At 38.3% G+C, this 16,113-nt stretch overlaps 1 protein-coding gene and 1 pseudogene across 1 annotated transcript in view; one reads left to right on the plus strand and one right to left on the minus strand.

Moving 5' to 3' along the window:
• SMYD3 (SET and MYND domain containing 3) overlaps window positions 1-16,113 on the plus strand; it is a 1,025,869-nt gene that overhangs the window by 102,166 nt on the left and 907,590 nt on the right. The gene's annotated exons all lie outside the window — the stretch shown is intronic.
• On the minus strand, window positions 11,274-13,101 carry LOC102819306 (annotated as a pseudogene).

Genomic DNA, 16,113 nt, shown 5'->3' on the forward strand with positions numbered 1-16,113 from the left:
TGTAGTCCATGTATTCCCATCATTAGTGTCTTCACATTTGTCCCGAATTTTTGTTGATGACCTTCATAATGCCTTTTGACATTTTCTGTTCAGCTCTTTTCTTTCTCATTTCATCTGGAGAACAAGTTTCAGAGTCTCTCTGACATCCATTTTAGCCTTTTCCTTATTTCTTGTCTTCTTAATGATCTTTTGCTTTCTTTCTGTATGATGATCTTTATGTTATCTTTAACTTTTCTGGTCTTTGATCATTAGCATCTAATATATCAAATCTGTTCTTGAGATGATCTCTGAATTCAGGTGGGTTATGTACAAGGTCATATTTTGACTCTCATGGACTTAATTTTCTTCAGCTGCATTCTGAACTTGCATATGTGCAATAGATGGTCTGTTTCACAGTCTGACCTTGGCCTTGTTTTACCATATCTTTCCACATGCAACTTGATTTTCGGTATATTCCATCTTGTGAGGTCCATGTGTGTATAGTCGTCTTTTATGTTGTTTAAAAAAAGTATTTACAATGAAGAAGTTATTGGTCTTGCAAAATTCTATCATGAGATCTCCAGCATCATTTCTATCACCACCACCATATTTTCCAACTACTGATCCTTCCTATTTGTTTCCAACCTTTGCATTCCAATGACCAGTAGTTATCAATATATCTTGATTGCATGTTTGATCAATTTCAGACTGAAGATGTTGGTAGAATTCTTCATTTTCATCTCCACTGGCTTTAGTGGTTGGTGTGTAGATTTGAATGATTGTAGTATTAACTGGTCTTCCGTGTAGGCGTGTGAAAATTATCCTGTCATAGACAGCATTATACTTTAAGATGTTGTTGTTGTTGTTATGTGTCGTGGAGTCAGTTCCGACTCATAGTGACCCTGCACAGGGTTTCCGAGGCTGTAAATCTTTACGGGAGCAGAAAGCCTCATCTTTCTTCCGTGGAACAGCTGGTGGTTTCGAACTGCTGACCTTGCGGCTTGCAGCCTGATTCGTAACCACTACGCTACCAGAGCGCCTTACATCTTGAAATGTTTTTCAGAATGAAAATGGACAATACCAGTCCATTTCAGCTCACTAATGCTTAGCTTATCAATCATTCTGTGTTCTCTTTAATTTTTGACAACTTCCAGCTTTCCTAGTTCATACTTCACACATTCCATGTTATGATTCTTAGTGGATATTTATAGCTGTTTGTCCTCATTTTGATTTGTGCTCCACTGGCAAATGAAGGTCCCAAAAGCTTTATGCTAGTCCCATTATTACTGTCAACTCTACTTTGAGGAGGTAGCTCTTCTCCAGTTGTATTTTGATTTCCTTCCAACCAGAGGAGCTCATATTCTGGAATTATTTCTGACAATATTATGGTCATAGCTATAATGTTTCAAGATTCAAAATTTGGAGGTCTATTCCTAGATGTAGAATTGCTGGATCATATGATAATTAGATCACTTATAATTCAGTAAAAAAGAGGGAGACTCCTATCGAGATCAGTTGGTACAGTGGCAGCAGCAATGGGCTCAAACTTAGCAAGTTATGAGGATGGCACAGGACTGTGCTTCATTCTGTTGTGCATGGGGTCACTATGGGTCAGAACAGACTTGATGGCACCTAAAAACAAAAATGATAATTGTATGTTTAACTTTTGGATGAACCTCCAAACAGAGGCTGCTTTGTAATAGTACATGTACATTGGCTGTATTATTATAATTTTTAGCATAAACTCCAGCTCATCTCCAGTCCAACATCAGTATATTTTTTTATCTTAAGAATGTTTTTCCTTTGCTTCTTTTCTTTGTGACTTACTTTCATCTTTGTACTCCTCTTCTTACAAAAAGTCACCTTTTCAACAGTGTTAGTAAAAAATTTCCTCAAGGGCCCATTATTTTTTCCTGTTATATTCCAGCTTTAATGAACTATTACATTGTCCTACCTTGTCTGATGAAAATGTACTTTACAGTATGACTCAAATAACACCGTCACTGTGAATTTCCATATTTCAATGTTTTTCATGCATGTAGTGAGTATGAATTGGATTCCTCAGCTAAGTTGAGAAAGTCTTGAGAGTACACCAGTATTACCTGTCATTCTTAAATGTTTTGTATGGTGTCCAGCACATGGTAGGCATTTATTGAATGAATGAAAGGATATAGGAATTTCAAAAGCATTAAAGAGAAAAATGCTGAAAAAAACACACCAAAAATAAAAACCCCAAACCTAATAACAGTATTAGCCAACATTTATAGCATCTTATTATGTGTCATAATAAGTGCTTTGTGGGTACTTACTCATGGAATACTCTCAACCAACCCATAAATTCCTTCTCAAATTTTATTTTGTAAATTAAAGACAAGTGAGAGTGACTCGGCTTCTAGCTTATTTGTAGGTGGAAATTCAATTAACATAGTTGTACTTATTTGTGTCATGGCTCTTATTTCTTGAGAATATATACCAAGTAGAGGGATTGCTAAACAGCTCTGGTAGTATAGTGGTTATGAGTCAGGCTGCTAGCCTTATGGTAAGCAGTTTGAAACTACCAGCCATTCCATGGAAGAAATATGAGGCTTTCTGCTGCTGTGAAGATTTATAGCCTTGGAAACTATTCAGGGTTGCTATGAGTTGGAACTAACTTCACAACACATACCACCACCACCACCACCTGAGGGATTGCTGGGTCATACACTATTTCTTGTTGCTTGTGTGTATGGTCAGGTTCACTGTGAGTTGGAACTGACTTGACAGCAGTTAACAACAACAGCATACAGTTTTTAGATTTTTCTTGGATGTGCTGAGTGAACTAGACCACTGTTTCCTTAATTTGATGAAATCTATCAGGTGTCAGATTGCCTGATTGGATCATAGTTAGATTAGTGTTTAAACACTCTGGTAATGAAATGTGGGCAATTCAAATCCACCAGTCACTCTGTAGGAAGAAGGGCGAGGTTGCCTGCTGCTGCCAAAGATTTACACTCTTGAAAATCCTGTATATGTTCGCTGTGAGTCGGAATGGAATCCACAGGAGTGCCTTCCTATCTTTAGTGTAAGATTACCTGCTCCAGCCTGGTCCGTTGCATCAGAATCTCCTGGGAGGAGCCTGGAAATCTGTAGATTTGAAGAGTATCCCAGGGGATTCTTAAAACCAGGACAATTTGAGTAATGCTTGTTAGACCATGATTATTGGTTAGATAAGTTTCATAATCCTGCAATAATCTTCTTCACGGATATTCGCAATGAATCACTAGCTTATTAAAAGATATGTTAAAAATTTCCCAAGGAAATGCCAGCAACTTGTCCAAAAACATAGTTGAGGCACATTATGTAACTTTTCATATCATATTGTTTTATCACAAACTTTGTTTTATAAATAGGATTTAGACAAGTGTTTCCCAATTATCATTCCATGGGAAAATTCAACCATGCTGAAATTTTCACCACTGAAAGGCATAGTGATTTACAGCTTGACTCCATTTATTCAAACCTTAACTATTAATTAATTTCCAGTGTGGAAAAGGTCTTTTGTTGTTTGTTTTCACACTGTAACTTGTATATCTATTTATAATCAGTTAATAGATGGGGCTGTTAAATCTTGGAGACCTGATATGTGGCACTGTAGGATAAGCACTGCATCACACAGTCTGTTTGAACCACAAGGTCGGCAGTTCAAACTCACCAGCTGCTCTTGGAAACCCCATATAGGGTCATTATGAGTTGGAAATTGCTTGATGGAACTTAATAAAAACAACAACAACATTCATTCTTAGTGATTTCTCTGGGTTCTTTGAATTATTTGTCTTTTAATTATTATATGAAGCACATAGATGGTTTTCTAATATAAGGGCAAAATATACAAAGATTTCTGCTTTTTGTATGTGAACTATGAGTGAGTCAGATTTTTCAGAACATTCTATGACTAATTGAAATGAAGCACTGCTTCAAAATGCTAGGTATTATCTAGATGTGTACCAAGTGCCTATTTGAATTTAAATTAAAATTTAGTACTTTAATAACAACAGCTACTTTTTAAATGTTCAGTTATTGTTGTTAGGTGCCATCTAGTTGGTACTGACTCATAGCCACTCTGTGCACAACAGAAGGAAACACTGCCCGGTCCTCCACCAGCCTCACAATTGTTGCTGTGCTTGGACCCATTGCTGCTGCCACTTGGCCAGTCCATCTCGCTGAGGGGTCTTCCTCTTTTTCTCTGACCCTCCACCTTACCATCATGATATCGTTCTCTAGTGACTGGTCCCTCCTGACAATATATCCGAAATTTGAGAGACTAAGTCTGGCCATCCTGGCTTCCAAGGAGCAATCTGGCAGTACTTCTTCCAACACAGATCTATTTGTTCTTTTGCCTGTCCATGGTATTTCAGAATTCTCCTCTAACACCATAACTCAAATGAAACAATTCTTCTATGGTGTTCCTTAGTCACTATCCAACTTTTGCATGCATTTGAGGTTATTGAAAATACCAAGGCTTGGGTCAGGTGCACCTTAGTCCTCAAACGGACATCTTTGTTCTTCAACACTTTAAAAAGGTCTTGTGCAGCAGAATAACCTAATGCAATACGTTGTTTGATTTCTTGACTGCTGCTTCCGTGACTGTTGATGATTGATCTGAACAAAATGAAGCCTTTGAAAACTTCAATCTTTTCTCCACTGATAAAGAATGTTGTTTATTGGTCCAGTAGTGAGGAATTTTGTTTTCTTTACATTGAGATGCAGTCCATACTGAAGGCTGTGGTCTTTGATCGTCATCAGTAAGTACTTTAAGTCCTCTTCATTTTCTCAAGCAAGTTTGTATCATCTGCATATTGGAGGTTGTTAATGAGTTTTTCTCCAATCCTGATGCCATGTTTTTCTTCAGATATCCCAAGCTTCTCAGACTATTTACGCAGCAAACATATTAAATAAGTATGGTGAAAGAATACAACACTTGTGCACCCTCTCCTAATTTTATACCATTTGGTGTTCCCTTGCTCTGTTTGAAAACCTGCCTCTTGGTTTATGTACAGGTTCCTCATGAGCAAAATTAAGTGTTTCAGAATACTCATACTTTGCAGTGTTGTCCATAGCTTGTCATGATACACACAATTGAAAGCCTTTGCTTAGTTGGTAAAGCACCGGTAAAAATCTTTCTGGTATTCTCTGCTGTCAGTCAAGATCCATCTGACATCTCCAATGATATCCCTTGTTCCATGTCTTTGTCTGAATCTGGCTTGAACCTCTGGAAGTTCTCTATTAATGTATGATTGCAGCTGTTTCTGTATTACCTTTAGTAAAACTTTACTTGCATGGGATATCATGATATTATTGTCTAATGATTTCCTCATTCTGTTGGATCACCTCTCTTTGGAATGGGCACAAATACAGATCTCTTCTAATCAGTCGGCTAGGTAGTTGTCTTCCAAACTTCTTGGCATAAATGCCTTCAGTGCCACCTCACCTTGTTGAAAGATTTCAATTTGTATTCCATCAATTCCTGGCTCCTTGTTCTTTTCCAATGCCTTTATTGCTCCTTGGACTTCTTCCTTCAGGATCATTGATTGACTCTTGATCAACTTCTTGAAATGGTTGAACATTGACCAGTTCCTTTTTTTTTTTTTTTTTTTTAAAGATTTTCTTGTGAATTGAATGATAATTTACATGGGAAAACATCAGTTTTGCACTCATTGTACTTCATTTCATTGCAAGGATTATAGTCCCCCTCCATGCATCATCATTCAATAGTATTTGCATCAATTCTCTCTGTTTTATTTATTTATTTTTCTTTTCTTTTGATATACACAAAAACACTCAGGAGAATATAATCATCATTTAAATAACCCAAGGGCACATTCTACAACCCTTCCTCCTGGCCGCCAGCACACAGCCTGTCTCTTTCCATGAGTCTAGACACCTCAGCTGCTATAGCTCTCCATATCATCATCTCTGTCTCCATCTCTGGTGTCGCTGCTTCTCTGGATAGGGTTCCACATTCATGCTCTTCTCCCTTGATGGTCCTAGGGGCCTCTGTTTCTGGAATGTAAGACTAACTACTCCCCCTTTTATATTTTTAAACTTCTTTCTTTGCAGTTGCGACAATTGCAATTCATCATGATAACAATTATTCACTATTAAAGCATAAGAATCAGTTCGGCAGGAAATGACCTTGGCCATTTCCTTTTGTGTTCCGTAGCCACATAAAATTGCTCCTGTTGTTATGATATGAAGTGTAGTCATTCCAACTCAGAGATCCTATGCACAACAGAATGACATACTGCCATTTCCTGTTCCAAACAGAATGAAACGCTATCCGGTCCTGCTCCATCTTCACAATTTTTGTCGTGTTTGAATCCATTGTTGCATTACTGTATCAATCCATCTAATTGGAGGTCTTCCTCTTTTTCACTGACACTCTACTTTGCCAAGCATGATGTCCCTTTTCAAGGACTTGTCCTACCTGACAACGTGCCATCCTCACTTCCAAAGAATGCTCACTTCCAAAGGAGCATTCTGGTTGTATTTCCAAGGCAGATGTGTTTGTTTTTCTGGCAGTCCATGGTACTTTCATTACTCTTTGCCAGCACCATAATTCAAATGAATCAGTTTGTCTCCTGTCTTCTTTATTAATTGTCCAGAATTCATGTGTGTATGAGTACCATGGCTTGGGTCAGACACACTTTAGTCCTCAAACTGACATCTTGCTTTGCTCTTTAACACATTAAAGAAGTTTTTTCCAGCAAAATTTCCCAATGCAACACAGTGTCTAATCATTTTTTTCTGGTCAGTATTAAGTATTTATATTATCCTTGCTTAATGACTGTATGTTATCAAACATTTCACATTTACAGTAGTAACAATTCTACTATCTGACTATTTTGCACATTAATGATGTATGTCTGTCAGTAATAAATGCCAGTGTCTGGGATGAGAGTAATGCTGGCTGTGATGGTTAAGGCTTTGTATCAACTTGGCCAGTCCATTATTCTAAGTGTTTTGACAGTTATGTCATGTTTTTAATGGTTATGTGCTGTTCAGTCAGTTCTGATTCACAGCGACTCTGTATAGGATTTCCAAGGCTATATAAAATTTATGGGAGCAGAAAGTTTCATCTTTCTATCAAAAAGCAGCTGTTAGATTCGAATTGCTGACCTTGTACTTAGCAGCCCACCATGTAACCCACCATGCTACTACAGCTCCCTGACAGTTATGCAATGATGTATAATTTGGCAGTTATGTAATGATATAATTTGGCAGTTAAGTAATGATGCACTTCATCCTCCATTTTTATATAATGCTGATTTTTACATAATGACCTGGTCTTTGGAACCTCACTATGTTGATAATTGAGGAATGGTGTATTATGACAATGACTATATTTGATCTGTTTGCATTCAGTGTATAGTTGAGCTATGACCATGGTATTTTCAATAACCTCATATGCATGCGAAAGCTGGACAGTGAATAAGGAAGACTTTTTGAGTTATGGTGTTGGAGTAGACTATTGAAAGTGCCATGGGCTGCCAAAAGAACCAATAGATCCATTTTGGAGGAAGTGCAGCCTTAGAGGCCAAGATGGCCAAATTTTGTCTCTCATGCTTTGGACATACTGTCAGGAGGGACCAGTCACTGGAGAAGGATATCATGTTTGGTAAGGTGGAGGGTCAGAGAAAAAAAAGGAAGACCCCCAATGAGATGGACTGGCCAAGTGGCAGCAAAAATGGACTCAAGTGTGGCAACAATAGTGAGGTTGGCCCAGGATAGGGCAGTATTCTGTTCTGCTGTGCGTAAGGTTACTATGAGTTGGTACCGACTCGATTGCACCCAACAACAACAATGTAGTCTACTTTTCCTGTCTGGTGTAATTTTTTTTAAAAGTAACTTTTTATTGTGAATATAGTGGCTTATAGAACAGATCATTTATCCCACACTCAAGCAATCATGGCATTATAAGGTTTGCAATACCTTCCATGTACCAGCAGTATTTACCTCTATTCAGTGTAACCCGTGCACTTCTCCCTGTGTCTTCCACTATGTTCATCTTTCCTGTGCTTACCTCCCTCTTGTTGTATATTGCATATACAACACAACCTATAACCCAAGTTAACATGTGTCTATGTTCTACCCAGTGAATAATTTTCCCTTCCCTCCCATCCCTGGTAATAATCACAGAATTTATCTTTTAGCAAGAAAATCTTTCGACAACAGTGGTCTCATACAACATTTGTCCCTTAGTGATTGACTAATTTCACTCAGTATAATTTCCTCCAGATTCATCCATGTTATAAGGTATTTCACAGATTCATCATTGTTTTTCAATTTTTCTTAGTATTCCATTGTATGTCCTAAAGTTTGTTTCCATTCTGCTACTCTGTCTCTTGACAGTTGTATTTAATCCGTTTGCGTTCAGTGTAATTACTGATGGGCATGAATTGAATGCTGTCATCTTGCTGTCTGTTTTTTGTTGTTGTTGTTGTTATGTTGCTAGTTTCTTTGTTCCATATAAATTTCTGCTATGAGTTAATTTTGTGTGTGGGTTTTCTTTTCATTTTCTTCATTGCTGTTGTTTTAATGTTTACTAAATCTTTCTGATTTTTCTTTTTTATTTTGATGTGAAGGTGTATCAATTTTCTTTGAGGTTACCCTGTAGTTTATTATTTTTCCCTTTTTAAGCAGTCTGCTTTATCTCAAAATCTACTTGACTTCCTCACCATTTATTTGGAAGTTCTGTAATTACACTATGCTCTCTTTTTGCTTTGTAGTTGATATCATTATAATAATTGATATATCTGGTTCTGTGTTTTCAGTCTTGTAGGTTTGCTTTACTTTGGATACTTCAATATCTGGAATGAGTTTTGGGTGGTGGTGTCATGTATGTTAATTTCAGATTTTTGTCTGATATTGTTGGCTCTGAGTCCAAAGAGCACACTTTAGTATGTTTTGTAAAGTTGGTCTGCTTATTACAAATTCCTTTACGTTCTTTTTATCTGGAAATATCCTAATTTTGCCATTGCATTTAAAGGACAGCTTTGTTGGGTATATGATTCTTAGTTGGAAATTTTTTTTAGAGTTTTTTATATGCCATCACATCACTACCTTGTCTGGTTGGTTTCTGCTGAGAAATCAGAGCTTAGTCTATTGGTTCTCCTTTGTAGATAATTTTTTTTTTTTTTTTTTTTCTCCTGAGCTGCTCTCAGGATATTTTCCTTGCCTTTGATTTTGGAAAGGTTGATTATGATATATCTTGATGATTTTCTTTTGGGGTCTATCCTATTTGGGTTCAACTTCTTCTCACCTTTCATGATGCTAGGGACGTTTTTTTTTTCAGCAACTCTTTGACAATTTTCAGATGGATAAAGGAAAGTCCAGAAGAACTTGTGAGTTGTTGGTTTATAACAGGAAAGCAATTTTTCTGGGTCTGAGTTAATTATATTTTCTAGTGTCTTGCTCCAGCTGTCTCTCATCAGTCGCCCATATACATACAGTGCTTATAAAGTCCTCTTGATGGTTTACCACATGCAGTTTTAGACTAGATCTCTGATCATTCGATGTATTTGGAGGGCAAAAGATTTAAATAACAGACAGTATTTCATGGAATAGAATTTCTTTTCCTGTTGTTGACATTATTTATATTTTGACAAAGGGGAGTTGGATCTTTTGTAGTAAAATTTCCTCTGAACTTTTGCCAGAATTAGTTTGCCATTACTTCTAGTTTAAAAGGTTTTATTTTTTTCAAACTAAATATGTACTTCATTTTTTGCATATAGCAGATGGGAAAAATCAATGAGCTGTTATAGACAATTGCAGAAACCCACCCCCTCTCTGCCCAGTATTTGCTCTTTGATCTTAAGATAACCTTTAACCCTGTAGTAATCCCCCAAGAGATTTGGAAAAAAAAATCCTGTAAAACAAAATTCTGGTGAATATGAGTATATAATTGGCGTTCTCAAAGCAATATGTCAAACGTGAAGTAGATGTGTTTTCTTTTTAAATTTTTATTATTAATTATCAAAGGTTAAAGCTGATCATCAGTTTTACATTTGACAATTTATATACTTTGCTTTATTATAATGATTACAATCTGCTCCATGTTCCAACAGTTAACAGTATTTACCTCTATTCACTTTAATTATTCCATTCTTCCCTGTGTCTTCAGCTACCTTCATCTTTCCTCTGCTAATTTCCTTCTTGATGTATACTGCCCACCTTGTCACCGTGTTAATTATGTGTTAATATGTGTCTAGCCCCTGGCTAATTCCCTTCCCCCCTGCCCTTTACTAACATCCATTTTTTGTATTATAAAGGAAACTTTTTCTTAACTCTTTACAACATTAGTATCACACAATATATATCCTCATCTCAATGAAAGAAAACAAAAACCTCACCACTGGACCAATAAACAACATTCTTATCAATGGAGAAAAAATTGAAGTTGTCAAAGACTTCATTCTTCTTGGATCAACTATCAACACTCATGGATGCAGCAGTCAAGAAATCAAATGACGTTTTGCATTAGGCAAATCTGCTGCAAAAGACCTTTTTAAAGTGTTGAAGAGCAAAGATGTCAGCTTGAGGACTAAGGTGTGCCTGACCCAAGCCTAGGTATTTTCAATAACCTCATATGCATGCGAAAGCTGGACAGTGAATAAGGAGGACCGTAGAAGAATTGATGCTTTTGAGTTATGGTGTTGGAGAAGAATATTGAAAGTGCCATGGGCTGCCAAGAGAACGAACAGATCTGTGTTGGAAGAAGTGCAGCCAGAGTGCTCCTTGGAGGCCAAGACGGCCAAACTTTGTCTCTCATACTTTGGACATATTGTTAGGAGGGACCAGTCGCTGAAGAAGGATATCATGTTTGTTAAGGTGGAGGGTCAGAGAAAAAGAGAAAGATACCTAGCGAGATGGATTGGCAAAGCGGCATCCCATTGATGCTCAAGCGTGGCAACAATAGTGAGGTTGGCTCAGGATGGGGCTGTGTTTCATTCTGCTGTGCATAAAGTCGCTATGGGTCAGTACCGACTCGATGGCACCTAACAACAACAACAACAAAAACAACAATTTCATTCAGCATAATGTCTTCCAGGTTAATCCTTGTTGTGAGGTATTTCGCAGACTCATCTTTGTTCTTCAGTGTTGCATAATATTCCATTTTGTGTATGCCCTAAAGTTTGTTTAACCATTTTTTTGTTGCTAGGCATTTAGACTATCTCCTTCTTTTTTTTTAAATCAAGGGACTTTTATTTTACATGTGCATGAATTACAGTAAATTAAAGGAGAATTTAGGAAAAAATTTAAAGAAATAACAGTTTTAGGTAGGCAATCATGAGCAAAATAATGATCATGCAAGCCATAGGCTCCAAGGTGAGAGATCAATGATCTGGTTTAGCAAAAATTCTTTGCCAATCCATATTGCATAGCCACACGTACTGTTGGTTGTTGCATTAAAACCTGGGCAGAAGTGTTGTCCCCAAAATTCATTATGCTCTAAAGCCGCAAAGCCTTAACGTGGAATGCTCAAGTTCTGAAGCCATGAGAGCCAAGGTACAACTGTTGTGAGATTTACCAGCAACCCTGAGAACATCATCATGAACATGAAACAGTTCCAACCCCATGGAACTGGCTGAATAAGCCATCATCATAAAGGTAAACATCATGGTGGAGAAGACTTCCACAGTGGGTTTCAATCCTAATAGGGAGTATATTATGCAAGTAAATATAATGTTTGGTAACATCCTTATGGGGAGTAAATCAGATAACAGTTTTCCAAAGAAATAAGCTGATACTGTAGTATCCACTGATATATTCATGTATTAAGAGCTTTTTCTCAACCACAAAGAGTTCCACAGCTGACACACTGCTGAAACACTGGTTGGTTGTCAAGAAAAGGACTCCAGCCCTATTCTGAATTTCAGTTTGATCATTTTTCAGTCCATAGAAAACGGCACCTACAACTAGTCCTCGGAGGGTGGTGACAATTATCTGAGCTATAGAGGCTTGGGGATTACCCAGCAAGTTTTTCAACAAACGTCTGGCAATCCATCTGAGCTGATGACAAAAGGAGGTGGCATAGGTGACCTCTTTCAAGGCTAAGCTCTTCTTCTTTTGGACCCCTGAGAGTCCATCCAACTCCGTTTTCATTTCTCTGAAGAAGGTGGAATTGGCATAAAACACAGTTAATTTGTCTATCACGGTCTTGTCTTTTGGGGAAAGTTCTTCAGCAACCCTGGCTTTGCTGTCTTCTTCCTCTCTGTTTAATACCACAGCAGAGCAGTCTCCATTAATGTCGTCCAGGAAGAAGGCTGCAGGGTTATTATAAGGCTCACAGTTATAACCAGCTGATGCAAAATAGCCAAGGCCTCCTGAGCAGGTCCATGGAATATTAAATGTCTTCCTGCAACCAATAATGTGAGGCTGTCAAACAACTTGAAGGTAGAATATCGAGGCTGAAGAATGGAGAAGCTGACTGTCCGTCCCTGTTTAGACATCCTCTTCAGGAGTAAAAGGACATTATTGGCTGTGCTTGAGTCTAAGCCAGTTATGGATTCATCCAGGAACAAGATGGCTGCGTCAGTGATAAGCTCATTCCAATGCTAGTCCTTTTTCTTTCTCCTCCAGACATGCCACAGATGAGCTGTGTTCCAAACTTGGAATCTGCCACTTTGTTTAGCCCTACTTCTTGGATGATCATGTTAACCCGTTCACTTTTTTCACGATTCTTCATAGTTGTGGGAAGCCGAAGAGCTGCTGAGAACTGTTAATTTTCTCTCACTGTCAGAGTTCCTATCATGGCATCATCTTGCACTACATAACCTGAATTACCTTCGAAATTGGCAGGCCGAGGCACTCCATTTATCAAAACATCTCCAGACAATCCACATGTAGGTCCCTGAATGGCATTGAGGCCTGGTCTCATGATCCCATTGATATCCTTTAATATTTATTTCTCAGCTGTTTTGACAAAGTTAAAACCCACTCTTCGCTTTCACTTGGTAGCCTATGTTATGAAAACAACACAGCTTTTTCAGTACATGTCTTTGGGTCATTGGAGGTTGTCATCTTGGGTTGGCCATTGGTGTTTTGTGACATTGGGATAGAAACTTGGACATGATTGGAAGACATCTGGAAGGTTTCTGCCTTTCTTACTCTGCGTGGGTTGAGCACTCACTCACACTGTGGCAGCCAGGAAAGGTCCCAGGGGCCAGGAATCCCAGTGTGTAGTGGCTGAGAGCAAACTGGAACTGGCGCTGAACTGACGAGCTCAGCAAGCGTAACCTGCGTGGCTATCTCCATCTTTTTGTTGCGTCTCTTATAGACAGTATATTGAAGGATACTGTTGTTTTTTCCTGTAAATTGAGTGAGATTTACAGACAAGATCATTAGTTTTACATTCATCAAATCATGTACTTTGTTTCATCTCAATGATTACAATACCTTCCATATAACTACAGTTACCCAGTTTATATCTGTGGTTTCTATTTGCAGTCTGCCTACCTTTCCATCCCTTCTCAACTTTGTCCTTAAGGAATTGTTACCCTTTTTATTTTGAATAGTGGAACATTCCTTACTAGTGTTGTTGTCCCCCATATATACCTGTCTACTTCTTGGCTGAAGATTGGGGGATCCTGTTTTCTTACCCATTCTGCTCTTTCTCTTGATTGGTGCATTTAATATATTTATATTCAGCATAATTATTGATAGGTGTGAATTGATTACTGTCCTTTTGCTGTGTTCTTGTGCTGCTGGTTTCTTTGTTCCACATAATTTTCTGCATGGAGATAATTTTGTTTATGGGTTTTCATTTTCATTTCTTTTGTATTAATGTTTACTAAATATTTCTGATTTTCCTCTCTTTTATTTTGATTTGAAGGTGTATTGATTTCTTTGTGATTGCCCTGTAATCTATTACATTTTTTTCCTCATTTAAAACAGACTGTTTTATCTTGAAATTTACTTGGCTTGCTTGCCATTTGGGAGTTCTATATCTACACTATTCTCTCTTTTTGTTTTGTAGTTGATTTCATTATAAATTGATATCTGTAATTCCCTATATTTAGCCTTGTCAGTTTTAAGTACTTCTATATCTTGAGTTCTGAAGTGGCACTGTGGGTTAGTGCCGTGGACTTCTAAGTTGGTTTGAACCTCAAGGTTGACAGTTCAAGCACACCAGACACTCCTTGGAAACCCTATACAGAGTCACTATAAGTCAGAAGCAACTCAACAGCACTTACCAACAACAACAACAATTTCTGGAATGAAGGAGGTCTGATAGTGTAGTGGATTAGAAGTTTGGCTTCTAACCACAAGCTCAGTAGTTCAAGTCTATCAATTGCTCTGTGGGATAAAGATAAGGCTTTCTCTCCTATAAAGATTTACAGGCTTGGAAACCCTATTCAGGGTTGCTATGAGTTGGAATTGACTTGGTGGCACAAAACCACCACCACCATCTGGATTGAATGCTGGGTAATATTATCATGTATGTTAATCTCAGGTTGCTTTCTGCTGTTTTTAGTTCACATCCCAAAGAACACTCTTTAGTATATTTTGTAAAGGTAGTCTCATTTTTACAAATTCCTCTAATTTCTTTTTATCTAGAAATGTCCTAATTTTGCCGTTGTATTTGAAGGACAGCTTTGCCGGGTATGTGATTCTTGGTTGGCAATAATTTCCTTCCAGAGTTTTGTATATGTCATCCCATTGCATTTTTGCCTGCATGGTTTCTGCTGAGAATTCAGAGTTTAGTCTTATTGGTTCTCCTTTGTAGGTAATTTTTAGTTTTTCCTAAGCTGCTGTCAGGATTCTTTATTTGTCTTTGATTTTGGAAGGTTTGATTATGATATGTCCTTGTAATTTTCTTTTGGGATATATCCTGGTTGGGGTTTGCTCAGCTTCTTTTCTTTTCTTTTTTTTTTTAATGTTTTATTGTGAACTATATGATAGTTTACATGGGAGAACATTAGCTTTACATTCATCCTATGGTAAATCGTTTTATTGCCATGGTTACAAACCTCTCCATACATCATCAACCAAGCAAAAGGCATATCCTGCAAGCCTGCTTTCCCCACCCCCGCCCAGCTCGTCAGTCCACAGTCTCGCTCCCTCTCTGGGTCTAGAGTCTCTAGCTGCTCCATCTCTTGACATCGTTGTCTTTGCCTCCATCGCTGGCCTCACTGTTTCTCTGGTTAGGGTCCCCGCACTCCGTTCTTCTCCCTTGATGGTCCCAAGGACCTCTGCTCCTGGACTGCAAAGTCAATCCCTCCCCTCCTTTTGCTACAAAATGTTTACCTTTACATTTCCAAACCTCACAATCAGCCCTGATAACAATTATTCACTGTTGTACCACAAGAGACCTATCCCCATCTCTTTTCATCAGCATCATCTCCCCCTGGTGTATTGCCTCCCCCCCGCACCCAAATCATCCTGTGTCTATTCCTTACCCTGTGCTCCACCTTCCCCTCCCTCCCCTCACTGTACCCCCACATCCCGGTAACCAGCAAAAAATCCCACCCTCACCCCCTTTAGTTGTTGTTGTTGTTGTTTTTATGTGCTGTGGAGTCGGTTCTGACTCATAGCGACCCTGTACAGGGTTTTCGAGGCTGTAAATCTTTATGGGAGCAGAAAGCCTTATCTTTCTCCCGCGGAGCAGCTGGTAGTTTCAAACTGCTGACCTTGTGGTTCGCAGCCCGATTCATAACCACTACGCTACCAGAGCTCCTTCCCCCACTTTAGTATGGGTTCTTTTACAGTAGTGGTCCTTTGCAGAATTTCTCCTTTTGTGACTAACTAATTTCACTAAACATACTGTCCTCAGGGTTTATCCATGTTAGGCGGTGGCTTTCAGCTTCCTTATTATTCTTCGACGTAACATAATATTCCATTGTGTGTATGTACCACAGTTTGTTTATCCATTCTTCAGTTGATGGGCACTTTAGGCTGTCTCCATCTTTTTGCTATTGTAAATAGTGCTGCTATGAACATTGGTGTGTGTATATCGACTCGTGTTATGGCTCGTATTTCTTGTGGTGAAATACCAAGTAGAGGAATTGCTGGATAATAAGATATTTCTATTTCCAACCTTCTGAGGAAGTACCATATTGCTTTCCAGAGAGATTGGACCATTTTGCAATCTCAGCA

The sequence above is a fragment of the Chrysochloris asiatica genome, unplaced genomic scaffold, assembly GCF_000296735.1.
Source record: "Chrysochloris asiatica unplaced genomic scaffold, ChrAsi1.0 scaffold00165, whole genome shotgun sequence".
Classification (NCBI taxonomy): domain Eukaryota; kingdom Metazoa; phylum Chordata; class Mammalia; order Afrosoricida; family Chrysochloridae; genus Chrysochloris; species Chrysochloris asiatica.